Raw genomic sequence first — 23641 nt, 5'->3', positions numbered from 1 at the left:
CCATCTCAGGTCTGGGATCAGCTTTAGAAAGGCCCTGGGGCCCCCTACCTGTCTGTCCTGGATTGCCAAGAGGGCCTTGGAGCCACAAACAAGAGCAAGCTGCAAGCTGAATTATGCATTTATATTTTGAACTTATTGACACTTCACTTTGGCAATTACCACCTTAAATGTTGTGCGATCCTGTGGGACAACACAGGGAACAGGGAGAAAAGGCAGCCCCTCAAGATAACAGCGGGCTCTGGCAGGCAACCTGAGGGGACAGCCCCTGATGTCCATAAATGCCCCCTGTGATGCCTCATTTTCTCCAAAAAGTAAGATTTGTCTGTAGAGGATTATACAGCCTCCTGTTCACCCCCTCCTCGGAAAAAAAAAAAAGGGTACCATATAGCTTCCTTGCCACGGTTAGAAAGACTTCCCCTTGGGGCGCCTGGGTGACTCAGTGGGTTAAAGTCTCTGCCTTCGGCTCAGGTCATGATCCCAGATCATGGGATCTGGGATGGAGGCCGGCATTGGGCTCTCTGCTCAGCAGGGAGCCTGCCTCCCTTCCTCTCTCTCTGCCTGCCTCTCTGGCTACCTGGGATCTCTGTCTGTCAAATAAATAAATAAAATCTTTAAAAAAAAAAAGAAAAGAAAAGAAAAAGAAAAAGAAAGAAAGATTTCCCCTGTAAGGGCAAACTTGAAAAGTTTCTTACATATGAATGTTGATGCCGGTGTCAGTATGTGCATCCAAAGGCTGATCTGGCTTTGAACTTAGGCCACGTTAGCTGGAAATCAGAGTGTGGCATGGTACCCTGCAGAGGTCCTGGGGTGTACTGCGGGAGGGGACTTGGGTTGAGATGTTAAAGAAACCCCAGGGACAAAGCCAGGCTTGGCGGAAACTGAGGACAAGCCCGATGGAACCCTGGGGACCCGGGGACCAGGCTTCCCAAAAGTAGTGATTAAGAATCCTCTCTCGGAGGTTTTGGGGTGGGGGTGTCTGTGCCCTCTGTGTCATCTGGCATAACTGTCCCCTGAAGAAGCACTGAAGCACTGAAGCAAGTTCTGCCATTATTGGGTTCAAAATAAACAGGTGTGCCTGACAACCATGCAAGTGAAAACAAAATCCTACAAGCAACAGGAAGTGACTACTCCATATTCACCTGGGAGTTTATTCTGATGATGAGAAATCCATAATGGTTAAGTTTGGCCAGTTTGGCAAGAAATTTTTAACTGGGTGCAGACCTGAAGTTTTAACCCAGTCTAAACCCCCTGCACAAACCCTCAGAGCCAGGGATTTGCTTGGTTAGGCTCATGGGAAGAAACTGTGCCCAGAATCCGCTGTGCTTTCTGCTTTTGTTTCCTATGGGCAAGTTTCCTGGCCAATGATGCTGAGAATGACTCATCCCATGGTCAGGGATCTGGTGATAGCTATGGCTAGAGGGGAGAGCTGGCTGGGCTGAGGTCAGCTCAGAACCCCTCCACCCCAAGCCAAAAATACACCTGAGCATCTCCATTCGGGGAGGAAGTAGTTTTAGATCGGGCTGTTATGGTCTGGTTCTCGGAGACCAGATAATGTTGGGATGAATGCATGGGCTTGCAGGAAATGCCTGACTAGAACTGCTTGGGGGAGGACTCCCTGAGTGCAACATTGAATTGTTCTCCCCTGAATGGTTTTTGCTGACTGATTGGTCTTTAATTCACTCTCTGCCGAGGGCTTGGGGGCTGAAAATGGAGGACAGAGCTTCAAAGGCAAGTGTTGGAAGAAGTTCCTCAGAGAACTGAGGAAGAGCTGGCATAGGAGTGAGGTGACAGGTGGAAGGAAGATGCAGGGGAAGGAGGAGGGAAAGAGAGGCACACAGACACGGGTGAGGTAAACGCCTGCCATCACCGTCATCAAGCTCATCACAGAGAGCATCCGAAGAGACCCTCATGGGCTAAGCACTTCCTAGGCGCTAACACATTTAATCTCCACCAAAACCCAGCGAGGAGGGTACTGTGATTGTCCACATTTTCAGAATGGGGAAACTGAGGCACAGAGTGGTGTAAGTAATGGGGATGTATGTGCAAACCAGGCAGTCTGGTTCTCGCACTTGTCCTAAGAGTCCCTGATGAAACTGGGTTGGTCAGATGAGAAGTGAATGAAAGGCTCCTCGATGCTGTTCGTGGGAATTCTGTCTGGGTGGGTCAGATCTGAGGTGTCGGGTGGTGGGGGGGTGGGGGTGGGGGGGGGAATTTCTGTCACTTACTGCTGTGTCACACTGAGCAAGTTACTTAACCTCTTTGAGTCGGTTCCTAGTCTGTAAGACATGCTTCATACGGTAGTCAAGAGTACAGAGTGCGCATGCGTGGTGCCGCGTCTGTACAGTACGTGGCAGGGAACGGATACTCCACACCCCCTCCCGCTCCGCGCAGCTGCAGTACAGATGGCCCGCCTCCAGAATTTGAAGCATGTGTGTGCACACATGTATTCATCTGTGCCGTGCCCCTGCATGCATTCCCCCCCCCCCCAGTCCTGCCCCCAGCTCAGGGCGGTGATGGCACCAGCCACACAGCCCCCAGCCTCACACCCGGGCATCACTCCGAAGTCCTTTCTCTCTCCCTCTCTCATCCTCACATCCTCTCACCATAGGCAGCCAATCCTCGATATTTCCCAAACTCACCTTCTCCCTAATATTCCCCTACTCATTCCACCTCCTGCCCAGTGCAAAGGTCTCAGCTGCTTCCTTCCCTGGCTTGCTGTCCCCCTCCACCCACCCTCTGCACAGTGGCAATCAGAGCGACCCTTCCCAGTCCCCAAATCTGACCTCCACTTAAAACCCTTCCAGGAAGCCTGGCCAAGCAGGATGTGAAACTCAGAAGCTCTGAGGAGAAGTCTGACAGATTTGACTAAATAAAGATCTAAAGCTTCTATACGGCCAAAGAGACCATAAACCAAGTTAAAAAGACAAACAGCAGACTAGGGAAAATATATCCGACACACACAACAGACAAAAAGTTTGAAAATTCCTAATATACTAAAAGCTCCTTTATATCAATAAGAAAAAGGAAAAAAAAAGAAAGAAAAATGGGCAAAGGATATGAACAGTCAATTCACAGAGGAGGAAATACAAATGGTCCCCGACTGCATGAGAAGATGCTCAGCCTCGCTGTGGAGAAGGCGAGCGTTGAAACCACAGCAAGACACTTTCCTGGATGAGCACGAATTAAAAAGCTTGATAATGTGCAGCATGGAGGATAGTGTGAGGAAATGGCCAGCCGCAGCTACCAAGGGTAGGAGCATAAACTGGCCAAACCTTCTGGAAGAGCACTGTGGCAGTTCCTATCCAAATGTAATAAATGTACCCTTCAGATGGGCAATTCCACGTCTGGAAATCTATCCTACAGAAATGCTTACACATGTCAGCAAGATATATATACAAGGATGGTCACTGAGGCATCATTTGCAAGAGTGAAAGCCTGAAGATGGTCTACGTATTCCATCAACCCAGGACTAGTTACATAACCTGCCAAATAAGGGAATATTAGGCAACCATCAAAAGGGACACCATCAATCTGTGTCCCGTGACACTGACAGGTGCCCACAGCACACCGGAAAGTGAAAAAGGGAAGTTGTAGAGTAATGTGCATAAGATGATTCTACTTCTGGGGCACCTGGGTGGCTCAGTGGGTTAAGCCTCTGCCTTCGGCCCAGGTCATGATCCCAGGGTCCTGGGATCGAGCCCCGAGTCGGGCTCTCTGCTCAGCGGGGAGCCTGCTTCCCTTCCTCTCTCTCTACCTGCCTTTCTGCCTACTTGTGATTTCTGTCTGTCAAATAAATAGATAAAATCTTAAAAAAAAAAAAAAAGATGATTCTACTTCTTTTTTTCACAAAGTAATATACAGTGACCTGGTTGGCTCAGTCGGGGGAGCATGTGACCCTTGATCTTGGGGTTGTGAGTTCGAGTCCCATGTTGGGTATAGAGATTACTTAAAGATAAAATCTGAAAAAAAAAGTTAACAGACAACAAATATATTTGCAAAGCACAGAAAAAGTTCTGGAAGGAGGCACACCAGACCAATAACAGTGAGATCCTAGAAGAACAAGATTTAAGGGCAAAGAGGGAACTTCCATACTTAACAGGACACATGTCTACTGTTTCAATGTTTTTGCATGAGCAAATAATAAAAAAGAAAAAATACCCCATTCCATGTTCCCTCACAGACTGTAGGGTAAAGTCCTCAGTGTTGCACCCAAGGTCAATCAAGACACAGTCCTTATGTGCCAGCAGCATGGGATCTCCCCTTGACCTGTTCTTAAGTCTAGACAGAGCCAGATCCCTTGCATGTTCCCCAGACAGCCTCTGGATCTTTGTCCGTATGGTTCCCTCTTCTTGGCATGTCCTCCCCTGCCTCTGGGCCTCATCTTTCAAGCTGCTGCTCATGTGTCACCACCTTCTGGAAGCTCCCCCCCAACACTCTGCCTTCATGCTCCCTCGTATGGCCATGGTGATGACCAATGGTCGGGAAGCCACACGGTGTATCTGTGTCTTTACTGTGTGATTCCTTCTGTGTTGACCGCTCAGATCCTCAGAGCAACCCCAGGTAGGTTTGTCATCACCTCATTGAACGGACGAGGAAACTGAGGCATGAAGCAATTCCAGTCATCAGCAGAGCCAGTGAGTAGATCTGGGGAGAGGGACATGAAGAGTGTCTCCACCAGCATGGGACGTGCCTTGTTCTTGCCCACCACAGCCTGGGCCCAGGGAAGTCTGCTGGGGCCACCGGCCAGCCCCCCATCCTCCCCAGCCAGGGCTCCAGGAAGCATGGGGCCAGCCATGGGGCTGGTTTCTTCAGAGCCCAGGAGGAGGGCCATGTGGGACTAGCAGGCCCAGGACAGCTGAGGAAAGGGTGGAGTTTGTAGAGGTGCAGCCGCTCTCAAGGCAAGTCCCCCACTACCTCCTGTGCACCCACTCTGTGCCAGGCCCTGGGGGTATCTGGCCTGGGAAGCGAGGGTCCTGCCTTCCACACAGCTGCCAAGTCAGACACAGGAAAGCCAGGAGTCTTGGGGGGAGGATGCAGGAGAAAGCTGCAGGGTGGTGTAGGGGAGGGTGGTGGGTGACTTCTGATGGCAGTGACAGCAGACAGGGTGTCTCCATGAAGGAAGTGGCATTTGGGCCCAGCCTGGAAAGAGGAAGGGGTTTGGGCAGATGGGAGTTGGGGAGAGGAGCTCCAGGGGGCTGGAACAGCTTGAACAAGGGCCTGGGGGTGGGAAAGCGTGGGGAGGGCTGGGGAAGAGTCACTGGTTCTGGCTGGAGGACACAGCGAGGAGGGAGGAGGGATGTGGCAGTGGATGGGGAGGGAGGCCTGGTGGGAGGAGGGAAGGCTTGGAGAGAAAGAGGGAAAGAGGGGAGCTGCCCAGAGGCAAGGAGGGGGTAATCTGGAAGAGTGGCTTCGCCTAGGTTTTGAGCTTGTCGGGCTAGCAGTGTGAATCGGCCTGGTTCCTGACCTTGCTTGGTTCCTTCCCCAGTAAAGTACTCCTGGATTCAGTGAGACCGTGGGAGGGAGAGCTCAGGGCCTGAGGACAGAGGGCTGACTCCCTGGGGCCATCTCCTGTGTAGTGTGAACTTGAGTGTGTACACCGTCACCAAGAGTTTCCAAGTGCCGTCCTGTGTTTACACTGGAGATGATGTGATTTCAGACCCTCTAACCTTGAAGATAGATGAGAGGCAGAGCCCCACAATCTTGGCAGGCCCCTGCCTCAAGTTCCCCCTGTAAGTGGTGGGTAGTGGCTGGGTAGCTACTCTAGGCCTGGTTTCTCAGAAAGGAGAGAAGAAGGAAAATGGGAAAGAGGAGGAATCTGGAGGAACCTAGTGGAATCGGGAGAGGGGAGGAGCAGGGGCGAAGAAAGCAGGAGAGCCTCCTTCCTGGGGCTTGTCCCCTAACCAGCTGGGACCCTTGGCCTCCCTGACTCCCCACGCCCCAGCAGCCAGTGTTATCAGCCCCTCTAGGGCAAGTTCATTACCCAGGCAGGTGCACAGAAACAGTGGTGTGCAGGCCCGGAGGCCCGCAGGCTCTGGGAACTCTCCCCACCAAGCTAGTGCGGGCTGATCAACTTTCATTCCGTCCCTGCACACCTGTTTCCTCTTGGATGAAATGGATAAAAATATTGTCCCTATAAGGTAGCATTATCAGTGTCTCCCAGCCCTCCGGGCCTCCCCCACCTCAGCTCGGATTGCTCAGTGCCTGTTTGCTCCTCACCTCCCCCACCAGCCTTGTGGGCAGGGACCACATCTGACTCATCTTGGCCATTCCAGAGACTAGGGTGGGGCCTGGCGCAGGAATCCTGCCCACAGGCAAGAGAGCTGGCAGCGAGGACTGGCGATCTGGCAGCAAGGACGGACAAACTGGGCCTTTCACCCTTCCCACCCCAGCACCGGGTGAGTTACTCTGTTCACATACCCATGACAATGCTGGGCTGTGTGGGACTGGGATCAGGGCTCCATCTAGGACTGGGATCAAGGTCCAGTCTGTCCAGGATCAAGGCTCAGTGTAGGGAAGTTTTCTCTGCCTCCCCACTATGAAGGGCACAGGATTCTCCCCAGCTTTACCCACTGCTTGAAAACCACAGGTTCTGCCCTTTGGGTGCGGGGCCCTGTCTTCTGGGTCCTCATTATGCCCACCCCCTACCCTGGCACAGCCTGTCCTACACTCCAACCCACACAGCTATGCTGGGATTCCCATATTGCCTTTACCCTAGCCCCCAACTGACCCCAGGAGAAGTGGCCCAAGGCAAGAAGTACTTCCTTGCCTTCCTAACTGGCCTTCAGAAACACAGCAAGGATCGGCATCCTTCAGGCACAGATGCATTCCCAGGTCAAGGAGAAGCGGTTTTCGAGTTATCTCAGATTTCTCAATTATCCACCCCACGGCCCCACTCCATTAGCCCTGAGAGAGCCAACAGAGGTAAACCAAGGTCTGGCTAAACATGCAGGGAAAGGTGTCCACTGGACCATGCAATGAGATGTGATACCCAAAATGCCCCCGCCACTCCCAGTGCCTGAGATCCCTCCTTCACGCTCTTTGCTTTAAGCCACTTTTGCCAAACACCCTCTGAAACCTCCGTTCTGGGTCAGTGTTCAGCTCTGAGGGCAGGGATTGAATCACTCAGCCCTGGGTGACTCAGGCCCAGCCCAGGCCGGGCACCCGCAGAACTCAGAAGTGGGAGCAGAAGCAGAGGCTGCCCTGGGTGGGCAGCAGAGCTGGGCTTACTTCCAAGAACGGGGTGGGGGGGGGCTGCACCCATCCCCCGCAGCCAAGCCCCCCACCATCTCTGTCTGCTGCTCCCAAGCAGAGGGTCAAGTTGGTTTGCTGGCAAGACACATGGTTCTTATTTTAATTAATTAAAGAAAAATCTAATCACTGCATTAAACTTCTCATTACTCTACTTGAATACCCGTTAAGTAAATTTAATTACCAGAGGATTGGGTTTCCCAGCCTCTTTCATTAGCTTCTGATAAGATGAAAAGGGGGAGATGGAGAGGAGAGGGAAACAGAACAATGTCCCTCCCGACCCGCGGAGGGCAGGGTGGCACTGTACCAGGGCTGCCGTGGTCCAGCTTGGGTGTCTGCCCCGGAAACAGGCTCCGCCTGGGACGTGGAGGAGTCCCTCCCACCCCAGCTGCCCTTAGGAAGGGGAAAGCCTAGCACTCAGCTGAAGGCTTCTACCAAGGCCACTCTTGGCTGTTTATAATGTATACCCCACCACCTTCTAAAAGAATTAGAGGCTGCTGAGAACAGCACACGCCGAAAAATAAGAAAAGAAGTCAGAAGAAGGAAAAAATGAGAGAGAAAAAGCCAGAGGGTAGGCCTCTGAACAACTCTATGCCAGAATCCTGAACATTTAGGAGACATGGGCCACAAACCAGCCATGAGCTTCCTAGCAGCCAGGGTAAAGAGAGCAACACACTTTGGCACGGCTGCTGGAACCCACAGGGTACTCATGAAGAAGGAGGTGTACACTGGCCCTAGGCCTTTCCATCTGGAGAAAGGGTGGAGTTGGAGGAGGGACTAAAGGAGAGAAACATTGGCTGGAGCAGCGAGTAGAGGCTTCCCAGAGAGGGAGGGACCTACACGGGCCCTAAAGAGAGGATGGGGTAGAGAGCAAGAAAGGGCATAGCAGGTGGGGGAAACACATAGCTGAGGTTGAAAGGAAAAACAAAGAACAGTTAGAGGAGAAGACACAGGGGCAGAGGGAGGACAGGGAGGCCTGGGGTGGAAAAAGCTTCTCAAAAGGAGGGGATGAAGGTCCACCCCATCACCAGACCCCAAGCCGGGCAACCCAGCTCCCGAGGGTGGAAGGGACTGGCCCTGTTGGTTGGGGCAGAAGGAGCCAAAGGCAGAGAAGGCAGCAGGCCAGGGGTCTCCAGGATGGGCCAAGTTGGGGACTTGGGTCCTACCGTCCTGTACGAGATGGTGACTGCCCAGAGGCCCTCCACGGCCGCTAGGAGTGTGGGCCGCGTCAGCTCACGGCACCCCCGTCTCCAGAGCACTGCGCTCTGCCAACGAGGAGCCACTACAGACATGGCCCACAGTCAGTGACTGACAAGTGCAGGGGTTCAAAAGCCTGACTGGCTCATCTGGGCGGCAATCCTACAGTGTCAACTCTACCCCAGGGCCCCCCTGGACCAACCCAAGGCTAGACTTTCCCTGAGACCATGACCTCATTCATTCCTGGGCTCTCATTCCTGCTCCAAGTTATTCTCTTCCTCCCTTCTCCCAAGAGCCCTCCTCAATAAGTCTCATGTTTACAAATGTTTACATGCTTACAAATGCTTTGCTTCTAGGGATCTTGACTGACAACACTCGCTCTGCAGCTCCTTCCCCATTTGAAGAAAACAGGATGTTCCAAATTCCCCAGGAGGGAAATGGAAAGGGAAGAGACCGAGGGTTTACAGAGTACCTGCTGGATGCCTGTGCTTCCCACACGTCATTTCAAGTAACTCTCATGGTACCCCTGTCAGGGTTCATCATCAGATAAGGAAACTAAGGCTCAGAGAGGCATAGGAATTTGCCCAAAGACACACAGCACATCTGGGATACAAGCTGTCCAAGCTGTGCAGACTCCACCGATCATTTGTCACTTGCTTCCTTCAGTGGGTGACTCCTTACGCCAGCTAGACCCCAAGCTTCCTTTGGGAAATACCCTCCCCTCATTCCTGATCACATGGTTGGGGAAAGACAGACCCTGATCCCGCACCTTCATGTTTCCAGGACCTGCAGACTTAGTTAAAGTGCCAGAACAATCCAAACAAGGATCCAATAGGGTGCAAAAGATCAACCCCAGGCTTTTTATTTCTTCTATCAAGAAAGAAGAAGTTGTCTCCAACCCTGAACCCAGAATTAAACCTGGAAGCATGTTGCCCCAGAAAGTGTTGGCAGACATCTTGGGACCATGTCATGAAATGCTCCTAGGAGTGGAGCCATCACCCAGGAAAAGAAGCAGAGAAATACAGGCAGGAAACAGGTCCTGGTCACATTGTTTGAACCACTGGATCAAATCCTGCCTGAAGCCCAACCTATCTCTAGACCCTGCAGTGACATGAGCTGATAATTTTATTTTATTAAAATCTGGTTTTGGCTACGTGCAACCAAGGGAATTCTGACAGACACAGTGTTCAGAAAGGTATCCTTCCTATTCCAGAGACCAATAAGTCTTAGCTGACTATCCCCAGGAGCCAGGGAATAAGCAGAGAGGGGATGCCACTTACCGTGACTGCTACTGTGCCCCTCTGAATCCTAAAGCTTGCAGAGTCCCCAGGCTGGGCTGAGGGGTGGGCTTGGGAGCAGGTCCAGGGGCTGCACAGGGACAGAGCCCTATAGACGCAGGTGGGAGGCTGTATGGCCTCACAGACTCAAGGCAGCGAGGACATGGCCATGGGATCCCTGAAAAACAGGAGAAACAAGAGTGAGCAGTAGGACTTATAGGGGGACAGAGGGGCTCGTGGACATGGGGGTAGGGCAGAAGGCAGCTACCCTGTGGCAAAGGTGAGACCAAAGCCAGCCAAGTTCCTCTTCATTCCCTCATACCTTGCTCTTATTTCCCCTATTCACTGCACCCTGCACCCTGGCCCCGTACCTGTCCCTCCCCTGCGACACCTCCAGGCTGCAGAACAGCAACTGCAAGAGGGGTTCCCTCTAACAGGAAGGGAGAGGTGGGGGGCAGGTGTGGCCGGAATCCCTGGGATGCCAGCCCAAATGTGCCTGCTGGCGGGGAGAGAAGCAGCTTCGCCCTTGTGCTGCGGAATCACTTCTCCCGGCTCCTCTCCCGGTGGTGCCCAGAGCTGGCTTAGGGCCCGAGGCAGCCAGAGCAGGGCAATCTCCTCTGCTCTCTAGTCCAGACTTCTAAAAGAATCCTAGAGAGGACAATGCTTTCCCTGAGGGAACCAGTGATGTTTCAGGCGGGGGCAGAGAGCAGCTCCAACAGATCCCAGCTGCCATCCCGCCTGAGGAATCAGGAGACCACCCCCCCCCGACTCTGTCTTCATGCCAGCCTCCCTTGGGCACTGTCCCTGGTTGGGGCCACCCCTCTCAGGGCCCACACTCTTGCCCAGCTTCTCTCAGAGGTCATGTTGGGACCTCTGGGGAGAGAAACGGGCATGGATATCTCAGACTCTAGATGCTACCAGAGGTCCTGGCCTGTGCAGAGTCATGAAGCCTTGTTAGGCCCTGGATGAGTCCTCTGAGCTCAGGGCTGCCAGCCTTCTTCTTGGTTCCGTAAGAAGGCATGATGACAGAAATCCCGAACCAGAGCACGTTAGGACTGATCGCATTTCTGGAAATGTCTCTAAACCAGCACAGTCCAAGAGCTTTCTGCAACAAAGGGTAGCTGAGCTGCCCAGTGTGACAGCCACTAGTCATGACTGGATTCTGCAAGGTAGACAGTGTGATTAAGAAACTGATTTCAAATTTTTATTTAATTACTTTTTATTTAAATCAAAATAGCCACAGGTGGCTAGTGGTAAACAGAGGGAACAGCGCAGCTCTGGACCAAGACTTGCCCAGTCCCTGCACACAGCACACCAGGAACACTGAGGTCCACAGAGAGAACAAGGTCATACAGTCTCAAAGTCATACAGAGTGTGTGAGTGATTGACAGAGACACGAAGGCCAAAGCAGAGCCTCGTTCCTCCAGCTCCTGGTGCCACAGCCCGACACCCGGTGGCCTCGTGTCCTTCCCCAGTGCTCATCCCTATCATGCCCTGCCTTTCCCACCATGCTCAGGACTGCCGCGTGGAGTGGATCGCTGCCGCCCCCGGAGCAGGCTGTCGGCCCCCTTGGAAGGGACCCACCTCTCCTAGCCCGGTCGCTGGCCCATCCTTCCATCCTCCCAACCCAGCAGCTTCAATCCATGTCCCTAAAGTTGCCTGGGGAAATCATCCATCAGAGGGAAGGGCTCCGGGCACACAGGTGTTCACAGAAGGGTTATTTTAACAGGAAAGTACTGGAAACCGCCTAAACATCCCACAAAAGAAATGACACGTGACACCTCTGTTCGACGGAATATTACACAGCCGTTATGTGGGATAAACACGAGGACTGGTAATGCCATGGAGCTCTAACGACACTGAGCAAGAAAGCGGAGAGGATGGGGGAGGGAGGGGGTCAGGGAGCAGCGGAGGTCCTCAGGCTGGACTTCCCCAACAGCCTCTCTGAGCCACGATGGCAGCATCATGGGTGCCCCCTTCCTTTCTGTTTATTTACATACCGAGTGCCCAGCATCTTCCATAGTACTTTCTAGATATTGACCCGTGTAATCTGCACAAGAAGTGTAAGAAGGAGCAATTATGATGCCCTGATTTTTATTTTATTTATTTATTTTTTTTGACAAGGAAACCAAGGTATGGGGAGATGAAACCAGTTAGCTAAGGTCAAGGGCCCCTTGTACTCCCCACACGTTAGGCAAGTTTCCAGCATTGTCTTCACAGGAAAAGGGCAAGGAGGCAGAGAGAGAACAGTTGTTGCCTGAGGTGGGTGAAAATACAGGTGTGTGTGTGTATTTTCCCTTTTAAATTTCATAAAAATTCTTCTTGTGGCAATTGAAAGAAAAAAGTTCAAAGAATAAAAGGAATGTCTCAAAATGTCTTTAAAAAACAAGCACACACACACAAAAGGAAAACATACCAAGGTCAAGCTCCTGATGCCTCCAAGAGACCTCCACTGTGAACATAATCCATCTCCCAGCAGCAGAGCTCACGTCTCCGGGCTTTTCTGCCCACTTCCTGTCGCCCGGACCGTTCCCCCCTGCCTGGGTGAGAGCCTCACCTCTGAGGTCAGCGGGCAGCAGCCCTGTGTGGAGGTGGACTTCAATAAACACCTCCCGGCCCCCTCTGCACAGCGCGGCAGGCCAGCGGGCACACTGCCTGTGGGGTCCCGCCACTGGCCAGGACTGACCTCGAGAGGCCTCTCTGCCTCCCGCCCCAGGCAGCCCCATTCCACAGGGGGAGCGACTGAGGCCTGAGGGGTGAAAGACCTCAGCAGAGGTCACAAGGCTACCCAACAGGGATACAAGTGTGTACACACACCCATGTGTGCGCGCATGTGTGCGTACACGCACGTGACCAATATGTTCACGCACGTCGAGCTTCAGGTTCAGGCCCAGCCTTCTCGTTAAAGGAACAGATGATTCCCAACTTACCCACACACGCACACACACACACACACACACACACACACACAATTATTACACCATTAACTGCTACTGTATCCACAATCAGATAATCTGCTCTTTCTCCTTTCCCTGTTTCTGTGTTGTTTTCATTTCTGCACCACACATTTATTGAGCACTTGCTGTATGCTAGGTATATTCTAGGGCCTGAGGATTCAGTGGTGTTCTCGTGAGGAAGGGGGGGCACAGATGATAAGCGAATAAACAAGGAAGGTGATTGCAAGGGAGCCAACAAGTACAATTAAGAAAATCAAGCCATGTAACGTGAGAGCAAGGTCCTGGGGTGGGGCTAGGGCTTCCTCCAGCTGATGAGTCAGGGAAGGCCTCTGTGCAGACGCCACACCTGAATTCATACCTACAGGATAGGGAACCCGTCTTGCCTTGGGCAGGAGGAGGAGAGCAGAGGCCGGCACCTGGGGTTTCTGAGGAGAGCAGACTAGGCCTGGCAGGTGGGCAGAGGTGGGGACAACTGTGAGAAATGAGGCCTCAGAGGGAGGGCAGGGCCTCACGGACCAAGGCCAAGGCCTTGGGCGTCACCTCCCGTGTGATGAAAAGTCACCAGGGAAAGGCTGTGAGGTCTTCTTCATTGTGAAAAGTTCCCTGGGGCTGCTGCGTGGAGGCTGGTTTTAAAGAAGAGGGCACGGGAGCAAGGGGCCCGTGGGATGACTGTCTCAGCTGCCAACACATGGCAACACGGCCGGGGCCAGGTGAGGGAGGACAAGCTGGATTGGGGATGCGTGAGGGAGCAGGGCCAGCTCCTCCACAGTGGGCAGGGGCGCAGGATACGAGGGAGTGGAGGTAAGGAAAGGAACCAAGGATGACTCCTAGCTCCCACCACACACACCCGTCCTGCTTTTACCACCACCCCCCATACAATTTACACGATTAGAAAATGACACCGCAGATGAGCCAGTCCCACCCCCCACGCCGCCAAGGCTCACATGCCCCTGAGGCATCGGAAGTCCAATCCTGTCCTGCGTGTGGCATGTGGGAAGGAGCAAGACTGAGTTCCACCCTCAGGCTGAGAAGATTGCCCAAAGAGACGGGAGGGGCAGGGACGCGAGAAGGTGTGGGGCTGGCCCGGAGCCCTTGCGCCACCCCCTGCCAGCTGTGGGACCCTGGGTAAGTTCTCCCACACACCCAGGCTTGGCCCCCTCATCTTCCCCACCACCTCCCACACGAGGCTGGGATGAAGGGTCCGTGGGATGAGACAGGTCAAGAACTGGCATTTATACATATTAGCATCCTTCCCTTTTGTTTTAAAAGGGGGCCAAAAAAGCCAACTGGGGTTTAGACTGGTAAGCTCCCCATCCACTCTAATATAAATTCTAGAAGTGCTGCAAAGAACACAGGAAAGGCACTGGCAAGTTTGAGTTCACTTACAAAGAACCCTGCAGGATACTCATGTCCCCTCTTGGTTGTTCAAAAGGATGACATGACAGCCATGGTCAAGGCCCCCGCGACATCCTTACACAGGAGGTAGAAAGCTATGGGCCAGCTCACTCAGTGGTTAGCTAAATGACCATGTCCAAGAACGTGGGAGAGCAACTCACACTGGCTCCTTGCACGGGCAGGGGCTGGTCCTTGGCCGTGCCAGAACACACTTTTGGCAGAGACTAGGATGGAACCTTAAAGGTAGGTCCAGCCTGAGAGGGGTCAACTAGAGAGGCAGGGTCCCCTGTTCAAAGCCTTCAATGAACCCTAGGAATGGGTCGCAGTATAGAAGACAGAGTTACCAGAACCTGGGTAAGCTCCGTGAGTAACTCCAGGAATCACTACATAGAGTGGCCATGGACTCTGGTCATGGACTCTGTGCTCCTGGTGGCCAGGAGATGTAGAGGCTAGGTAAGCCTGTTGCTTCAGCTTTGGAGACAATGGAGCCACTTCCAGAAAGCCATGCCCAGGCATCTGTGTACCTGTCTAGAAGGTCTTTGATAATGTGAAATCTGCCCTTGACAGGAAGAGGTGGGCCAGAAACCCATGTTCCCAGGGGGAGTCTCAAAAGGCCTGTCAGGATGTTAGGTCCCTGACAAAGATACCTAGCAGTTATGTGCCCAGAGAGCAGAGCTAAGCCCAGTGAAAGAAAAAGTTTCTAGGAAAACAGATTTCTGTCCATCATGAGGAGTAGTGAGCTCCCTGTCCCTGGGAGCATGCAAGCAGAAGTCTGGGAACCATGATGGGGATTTTGCCCTAAATGGGGAAGCTGCTTTCAGCCATGTGTTTCTTTAAGTCTATCAGCATGTGAATCAGGGCTAGATTGTGTGTATCAAAGTGGGTGTCACAGAGACTAAAGGGAAAGGAAAGTAATGACCATAATAATAATAATTAGTACTACATTATAGATCACTGCACATTCCCATATATTCTCTAACTGGATCTTCTGCCCATCCCAGGGCAGGATGATTAACCCCATTTACAGGATGAAGCAACTGAGGCCCACATCAGGAAATGGGACCAGCCCAAGTTCCCACAGCACATCAGCCCCCAAATTCCTTCTACAGCCCAGCACCTGGGGAGCGGTCTTCCCCTCCTGCACCCCCAGTGGTCATCCCACCACCCTTGCCCCAGAAGGAGCAGAAACCCCTCCACCACCTGGGGTTTCATCTAGCTGCCAAGACTCCTCATTCCTGATGGTTAGAAGCTCATCCCCCTAGAATGTGGGAGGGAATCCCAGCCCAGACGGCTTTTCCTCCCAGGCCACCCAGGCCCTGCTCCTCTATTCTCCCTGCCTCTTCCCCTAGTAAATCCAGCCCCAGCCCCGTACATGGGGTCCTTCAAACCAGACGTGCATCCAGACCTCAGGCTTTGTCCAGGCAATGAACTCGAGGAGAAGGGTCCCTCCACATTGGCCTCATTCTTCTCACACCTACACAGGGGGCTTGTGAATAGGGGAACCAGAGCCCACCCTACCAGGTACCCCTCCTGACCACCTTCCCTCTTCCTAGCCAAGAGGGGCCGAGAGAGAGGGAGAGAAAGTGTTTGGGTGGGGGAGGTGGGCGCATCCAGAGGAGGGGACTCATGAGGCAGCCGCACCTGGTACCAGTCCTCACCACAGCACGCCCTGAGCCCTCAGGATCCTTTTACTTTCCAGGTAAAAGGGAATGAAAGCTCAGAGGGGTTAAGGAGCCTGGCCAAATTCAAAATATTAAATGGAACAGAAGAAACAGCTTGTAAGTCCCAGAGTCAGGGTTTGAACCCAGGACCAGCTGAATCCAAAACCTGGCGCTTTTATGTGCCCCCAGCGGCCGGCAGGGAAGTCTCCCAGGGCTCTGACCGGCAGCCTGGTGAGCAGAGGACAGGAGTTGAGAAGGCAGGACAAAGGAAAGACACAGGGCAACCGGATGGATGAACTGACGGGTGGATCCTGCAGGGGCCAGAACGAGACAGCTCTAGAAGCCACCCTCGTGACCAATGAAAGCCACCAAGAGCCACTCTGCTGCCATCTGTCCCTCAAATCCAGCCCCTAGTGTTCCCTGGATCCCTCCCCGACATCCAGGTCTGAGCAGCAGATGAAACCTGCTGCCTTAGGCATCTCCCATTCATGGAGGGTCCAGGGCCAGGCCCCTGGGGGCCACCCTGGAGGTGGGGTTGGGGGGAGACGCGGGCAGAGGGAGTAGGGGAACCATTCCTAGCCCTGGGCAAGGCCATCTACCCAGCTCCCACCAGCCCACGCCCAGCTAGAGGCCCTAGCATCCAGACTGCCCACCGGACACAGCGCACCCTCAGGCCCCATATGGCCAAGCCAGGTGTCCCCGCGCCCTGCCAGCAGCCCAGGGCAGTCTGCCTGTCCCCAGAGCGTGCAGGGTTTAAGCAACAGCCTCTCGACTGAATATTTAAGAAGGAAAATATCTTTTTTTTTTTTTTTCCCCAAGAGAGAGAAAGGGAGGGAGGAGGAAGCCGGCAAAGAAGGAGGAGGGAAAGAGGGAGGGAGAAACCTACCCCATCACTGCAGTCAAGGTCACAGGCATCGTTGTGGGGCGGGCGCAGGCTAGGAGCCTTTAATCTGAGAGTTCAGGCTGAGGAAACTAAGCGCTTGAAGCCGGAGTACATTACTGCCCTGAATGATCTGTCGGCTTCTATTAGGCTAAATATCTCTGTATAATGGGGAATTATCCTCTGAAAAGGCAAACTGCCGGCCTCTCCAAGGAGAGGGGGCGCGGCGGGAACCTCTCCTTGTCGTGAGGGTTCTCCCACGGGAGGGGGGAGGGAGGGAAGAACAGGACCAACTCAGAAAGCCGCCCCCCACCCACACCCCCTCCCCGGAAAGTCACAGTCAGCAGCTGTTTGACGCTCCTGGCGGGTGCTAGCCTCCCTCCCCCTCTTCCTCAAACTCTGCCTCACTCCCTCCGCTTAGGAGCCTGAAAAGATGCCAGACCTGGGGTAGAGGACTGACAATGCCTTGGTGACAGCAGGTGACCCAGGGGCAGTCCCAGGGCCTCTCTGAACCTCCGTTTCCCCATCTTTTAGATGGAGCTAATAAGAGCCACCTGAAGGCTGTACCAGGGCAGGGCTTGAAACTGGCCCAGAGCCCAGCAGAGTGGGCACCCAGGACAAATTCACTCACGCTGTTCTGCCCACTGGTGAGGACCTCCCCCTCCAAGTCGCCTCCTCCTCGTCCTCACTCCCCACTGGGCACCAGCACCTCCTCCAGGAGACACTCCCTCAAGAACCCTGCTCATGGGTATCACCACCAGCCAGAAACCCAGAAACCCACCTTCTGGGCTCCCCACCAGTGTCAAGTAATTACGTGCCTGTGGACAATCCAGCCCGAGGGATTCTCGGACCGGGGCAGCATGGCCTCCTTCTCAGACAGGGAACCTAGACCTCTGCCCAGATCTGGCAGGCTCGGAGACAGGGGCTGGGTCCCCTGGAAGGTGACACTCAGGGCAAGGCAGTCAGCACCAGGGCAGCAGAGCCAGCAAGCCAGAAATCCCAGGAACTGAGTCCGCGAGAGCAAAGCGGTGGGGAGATTGTCCGCAGGACTGTCAGGGCCCAAGGCAGGGCTGGAGCTGGGTCAGAGCAGCACCAACGTGGACCTTGGTGCGGGGCTCCCTGCACAGGGCTGCGGTGCTGCAGGCTCAGTCCTGGAGGTCTCCTAGGGATCAAGAGGGTCAGGGCTGACCTGGGAGGGGATAAGGGTCAAATAGCTCTCACTAGGTGGGGAATAGGGCAGGAGGACTGTGAGCTGGGTGGGAGATGGTGCAGACCCTGGCTCTTCAGCATTCCCCTGCCACTCTCGGTCTGCTGGGAACCCCAGGACAGCGTAGGACCCCTCACTGCAGATACAGCTGTTGTGGGGCACATGGCTAGGCCAGGAAGGCCGTTCTGAGGGTGATTCCAGAACCAGTGACTACATCCCAATAAACATCAGAAAGGAAGGCCGCCCTGAGGGCAGTTAGAGGCCGCCCTGCACTCCCACGTCCCACTATAGACCCAGAGGTCCAGCCCAGAGTCCCCACAGCAGGCGACAGCAACTTATTCCTTGATTCATTCATTGATTCATTCAGCAAATGCTCTCTAGCGCTTTCTGTGAACTGAAGGTACAAAAATTCCCAAGATCCTACATCAGGCAGTTCAGTCCTAATGGGACAAGTGCGTAGGGGGAGCCCACAGGGAGATAAGAGACAATGACTCAGGGACTGTGTAAGAGTGAGAGCCCAAGTTGCTGGGGAAACAGGGTAGGGGGGGCCCCAATCCAGGGATGGGGTTCTAGCCAGGCTTTCAGGGGAAAGGTCTTGGAGATGGGCCTTGAGGGAAAAGGAACTGGGTTTGAAAGCAACTGAATTTGAAACCAGTTTGAAGTTTCAAACTGGGTTTGAAACCATCAGAACGAAGGTTTCTGCAGGCAGAGGGGTGACCTGTGCCAATGCCCAGGGGCACAAACGATGGGTGCAGAGGGAGACAGCTCCTCTCCCCTGGGGAGGGCCTCATGTGCAGAGACACGGTGTTAGCTCTTATCCCAAGAACCATGAGCAGCTTGAAGGGTTTTAAGCAGGGCTTGACAGGCCCCAATCTGTGCTCCAGAAATATCATTGCACCTGCCCCCAGGTTGAGGATGGAGGACACAGGAGAAGGTAGGAAGCAGTGAAAAGTTAAGACCATGGCAATGAGCAGGGGAGAGGTGGTGGGCCTCAAGGCAGGCCAAGGGCTTGAAAGGAGGGGAGGGTACAAGAGGGACTTGCCGAGTGAGGGCCGCGGTTCTAACACGGTGGTAAGATAGCAGCAGTGTCCCACCAGGCCTGAGCGGTGCTCCCATCCAAACCACACTGTCAAACGTTGCAAACCTTTCCAAATCCCAGAGCTGCTTTGATCACACAACACTCAGGTGAGCCGGAGAAGCCAGGGATGAGTTACTTAGTTCACTAATTCAACAAAAATTCATTGAGCACCTGCTATGTTCCAGGCCTTGTTCTGACCTACTCCCCAGAATGAACAGACCCAGGAATGCTGCTCAGGAAGTTCCAGGGTCACACGGCATGAGTGTGCATCCATGGCTATAGCCAGTCTCCAGTGGTGAGAGCTGGGGTCATAGCCCAAGAGACGGAGGGGCTGCCCGGGGATGGCCACCAGCCCGGGGCACTCATGGCCTCCAGAACTTGGGAGCAAAACCTGAAGAGGAGGTGTGGAAAGGGAAGGCCTGACACTGGGGGCTGGCTCGGGGGTCGGGACAGGAATGAGCCTTGGTCTGCAGTGGGAGCACCCCTTCTTCCAAGATGGGGTGGGAAGCCAGAGAGAAAGTATGAAGTGAGAGGAGGCAGGTTCATGGTGGAAAGCACCAATCTCCTCTGCAGGCTGGAAAGGGCAGGTAGGGCATAGACAGCAGCAGGGCCTTCGGGCCCACCAGAGGGAGAACGGGACACACAGGCCAGGCCAGAAAGAAAGAAGGGTCAGAGTGGGAGATCTGGAGGACCCAGGGCAGGGCTGGGCCCCCTGAGGTGGCTATAGGGAGGCGAGATCAGGGAACCCCAGGAGGGAGGAGCAGGCCCCACGACCACCCTAGCAGGTAGCCCGTGCAGTGGCCTCAGGCTGCCCTGCGCTCAAGGGTTACTAAGAGTCTCCCCAGAGTGCAGGCTCCCAAGGGCCCAGCCAGATGTCTGGAAAAGGCTAGAGCTGCCTAATGGCCTCCAGCGCCTGCTGCCACTGAAGGGACCACCAGGGTTGGCACAGGAGCAGCTCCTGCACTCTCGGTCCCAGTGGAAGCCCCAAGGCCAGCCCGCCCATGCCAAGCACTTGCAAGCAGGCTCCCTACTTCCCTGGGCCTTATTCTCATCAGTAAGCCCAGGCAGGGCCCACCTGTCAGGTGCTCAGGCAGGGAAAGCAGCGCCCAGTGCCCAGGAGGTGGCCCAGATGACTGTCCCCTTCCCCTCCCTGCTGGCAGGGCCTCTTGGAGTCCAGTCTCACAGAATCCCCAGGGCCTGGCACACACTTTTGCTCAATTAACTTTTACTGACCTACGTTTTTCTGCTAAACAGCTGGTAGTGATGAGAGATGACCAGAATCTTGCCTGCTGGAAGGGGCTAAGAGGAAGATGGGACAACCACAGGAGGACACAGCAGATGCCCCAGGGAGCTGACATGCAGACGTGGCAGAGGCCAACGTCGTGGGTGGCGGGAGGAAGAGGCTGGTTCTCACCATACCTGTTAGGACTCTGCGACAACCAGGCAAGCTGGCAGAAGAGCCAGTGGGGGGTAGTGAGAGCTGGGGCTGGGGCACACCCAACTGGAAGATCCCTGGGTAAATGGGCCTTCTGGCTGCAGACCTCCTGATAGCACCCAGAGCCTTATGAGCTCTTCCAACCTACCCCTTCCCCACCTTGGAATTCACCCCACTGTGTGCCCTGCCCAAGTTAGAGCACTGGAAAGAAACTGAAATAAGTCAAAAGGAAGGAGGAGCCACTTCTGGAAGAAGGGGCAGAGCCTGGAAGGCTTCACAGAGGTGGTGGCTTCTAACTGCTCTGAGCCTCACCTTACTCTTCCATGAAATGGGACTGCTATTGTCCTCCTCCTCCTGCTCCTCCTCCTTTTCCTCTTACTCCTCCTCTTACTACTACTACCAATAATAATAGCTAAAGCACATGGATGCTAAGTCTGTGTTGGGCTCTGTGTGAGTACTTGGAGCCCAAGAGATAGAGGTAGAGATGAGGCTGAGCCCGCCCGTCTCCCAGACTCCCTTTGGATCGGCTTGTGGAGGGTCGACTGGGGTCTAGGCCTTGGGCTGCAGGTAAGTTGGGTGTCACTGGTGGCCAAAGTCTGTGAGTTCCCAGTGTTGGCAGCATCACTTTGAGTGGCCCTCTTGAGCTGGGTGGAAAGGGGCTGGGAGCTGCGGGATGGACGCTTCCAGACCCGGGTCAGAGGCGGCAAGGTCAGAGGCTACACTGTGTCTGCAACAGCAGCTCAGCGTGGCCCTTGCGGAGTACAAAACACGGTGCTGAGTGTGCAGGGGAACCTGTAGCATCTCCCCTCCTGATTTCCCAGAACCAACCTCATCCATATGCCTGGTTCCAGAAGTTCTTGGGCTCGAAGCAGACAGGAGTGGAGGAAGAGGAATGAGGAGAAAAGCAGCCACAGCCATCACTGTGTGTCTATGCTGGGACTGCACACCAACCCAGGCCGGTATGATTATTCCCACTTAAAGAGGAAACAAGTTTCCATGGGTATGATCCCTTGCCCAAGGTCACAGCTGGGAATGACTGAGCTGGGGCTCACACCTAAGGCTGTCTGTTCCTCACGGACCAGGAAGTGTGAAAGGCCAGAAGGGCTCATGGGGCTGAATGTAGAGGGCACACAAAGCATTCTCAGCAGGACAGAAGGGGTTCTTAGGAGCAAACTCTTCCTGACACCCAGTGCTGCATGTTGTCCCATACATAGGGCTGGCAGGGGCCTGGGCAGCTTGAGAAGATAAGGCAGGAGAGGGTGAGAGAGGTCTCTCCTTTGGCTTCCAGCAGCCCTCTGCTGGAAACCCTCTGCCCCACTCACCCCTCCCTGAAATCATCCCATCTTCCAGGTGAGATGGGGCACCTAGAAGGCCTTATGTGGCTAACAGGGCTTGAGAAGAACCTTTGCAAGGGCAGGGCAGGACGGGGGCGGGGGGCAAGAGGGTGTGGTTAAAGGGAGATGAAGCTCAGCCCAGACTATGACAAGGCCACCAATGGGCTGAGGCTGGTGCAGGGAGAGGGTCAGGGAGGCCCAAAAAAACAGAAGTCACAGTGCCTGGACCCCTGCGGGTAGAGCATCATTCCTTCGAGTCGTCAGATGTGTTCAGTTTCTATAAGGCTTCTGAGCCTGGGTGAGGCCCACCTAGGAGTCCTGGCAGTGGGAGAGAGAACGCTGAGGACGGTCCCTTCCTCTACACTGTGTTTCTTGGCATGAGCGTCTTTCCCTCTCTGGTCCCCATGTGCCCTCTGCAACATGAGATATCCAGGCCTAAATGCCGTTGGACACTTAAGGGAGGTGGTGAGGTCCCAAACAAGCCTCCCCGCCCAGAGCCTGTATCAACTCCAGGCTACAAGCTCAGCATGATCCTCACTGGTCTTCCCTTACCCTCTCAACAAGGCCACTGTACAAATATCAGCACTTGATTTGCCAGAAAAGCAAACTGAGGCTCCGGCCTAAGAAGGAACTCTCCAAGGTGCCCAGGAAGAACTGCCGACAAGCTTTATGCACCCGGGTTTGTTCAGCACTGGACAGCTCTTGGCCACGGACCTCCTGGCCCCAGGCCTATACACACAGCCTTGGCAATCAATCCCTCTTCCTCCTAAATAAACTTCACCCAGCCTTCCCCACTGCTCTCGCTATGCTCATCTCTCCTGGGCCCCTCGCGCAGCTGCCATCAGTCACACGGGACTAATAAAGCTCTTCCTCCCTTTTACTTTTTTCTGACTTAAAATCTCATTCTCTAGCAGCTTCTTGAAGGCAGGGGACTCTCGCCCTCTCTACTCTATGCCCCAGTCTGGGTACATCATGGGGACTGGATTTGGAGCAGGCAGATGCGGGTGAGAACCAGGTTGGAAAACTCTAGGCCCATCACTGTACCCCCCTGAGCTGCAGATGCCCTTGCTGGAACACAACATGGGCCTGTCCACCTCACAGGCCTCTGGGTTTCCATCTCACAGGGCAAGTAAACCACACAAGGGGCTAACCCTCCCTCAATCCCCTCCCTCTTGGGACTTAACTTAAATTCTGGACCACTTCTTTCCCCCTGAAATTGTCCAAATGACTTACAAACGGGCAGACTCTTATCACTGATAAATGTCTGAGAAGGGTCAGGAAGCCCCAGGAGATCAGCTGGTCCAGCGCTCAGAATCCCACTGTTAGAATATGATTGCTCTGTGGGCTCACCCATGAGCTTTGAGCCTGGGAGAGGGAACATCTAGGAACACTGGCGGTGAGGGATCGGCCCTGGGGTGCTGGTCCCTCTTCTCTACTAACATACCATGTGCCTTGGCACAAGTGTCTGTCCTCTCTGGCCCTCAGTTACTCCTTCGTAGGATGAGGTATCCAGGCGGTGTCCAGGCTGTGTCCAGGACACAGGATGGCCCTCTTCATACTATTTCCTGGAGGCAGAAGAGGAAAATGCCTGTAGGAATGATGTCAGGGGTACTGGAAAGGACCCTCCAAACCTCTCAAATTCAGGACCGTGATTTCTAAATGCCTCCACTTGCTCTGCCCCCCTTCCCCTTCCCTTCTAACAAAGGGGCAAAGCCCAACTCCTGGGCTTTCTGGGGCCCTACGGACAGGCCCCACCTATTCCCAGCCCCTGTGAGGATAGGACCTGCTTACATGCCTTGGACATTGGAGGAAAGTCTCCTAGTTCACCCTTGGGCCCAGCTGGCCTACCCAGGGAGCTTTAGCCTGAGGAAGGCTCAACTGACAGCCCCCAGTATACATGGAAAAGGGAGTAAGATTCCCATATGGTACCTGGGGAGGAAGAGCTCTGCAGAGAGCCCCTCTCTGCCCCAGG

At 54.2% G+C, this 23641-nt stretch overlaps 1 protein-coding gene and 1 long non-coding RNA gene across 6 annotated transcripts in view; one reads left to right on the top strand and one right to left on the bottom strand.

Moving 5' to 3' along the window:
• LINGO1 (leucine rich repeat and Ig domain containing 1) overlaps positions 1-23641 on the bottom strand; it is a 190066-nt gene that overhangs the window by 64338 nt on the left and 102087 nt on the right. For all 5 annotated transcript variants that reach the window (XM_082735962.1, XM_082735961.1, XM_082735960.1 and 2 more), the window contains one exon: positions 9726-9900. The gene's annotated coding sequence lies outside the window, so the exon portion shown is untranslated. The remainder of the gene's footprint in view (positions 1-9725; positions 9901-23641) is intronic.
• LOC309868189 lies at positions 6296-9605 on the top strand. Its single transcript, XR_014313567.1, has 2 exons — positions 6296-6395; positions 8802-9605. It is a non-coding gene; the product is annotated as an uncharacterized lncRNA (long non-coding RNA).

The sequence above is a fragment of the Mustela nivalis genome (assembly GCF_964662115.1).
Source record: "Mustela nivalis genome assembly, chromosome: 6".
Taxonomy (NCBI): domain Eukaryota; kingdom Metazoa; phylum Chordata; class Mammalia; order Carnivora; family Mustelidae; genus Mustela; species Mustela nivalis.
Note: the sequence above shows the minus strand (reverse complement) of the source record. Positions and strands in the feature narration are given on the sequence as shown.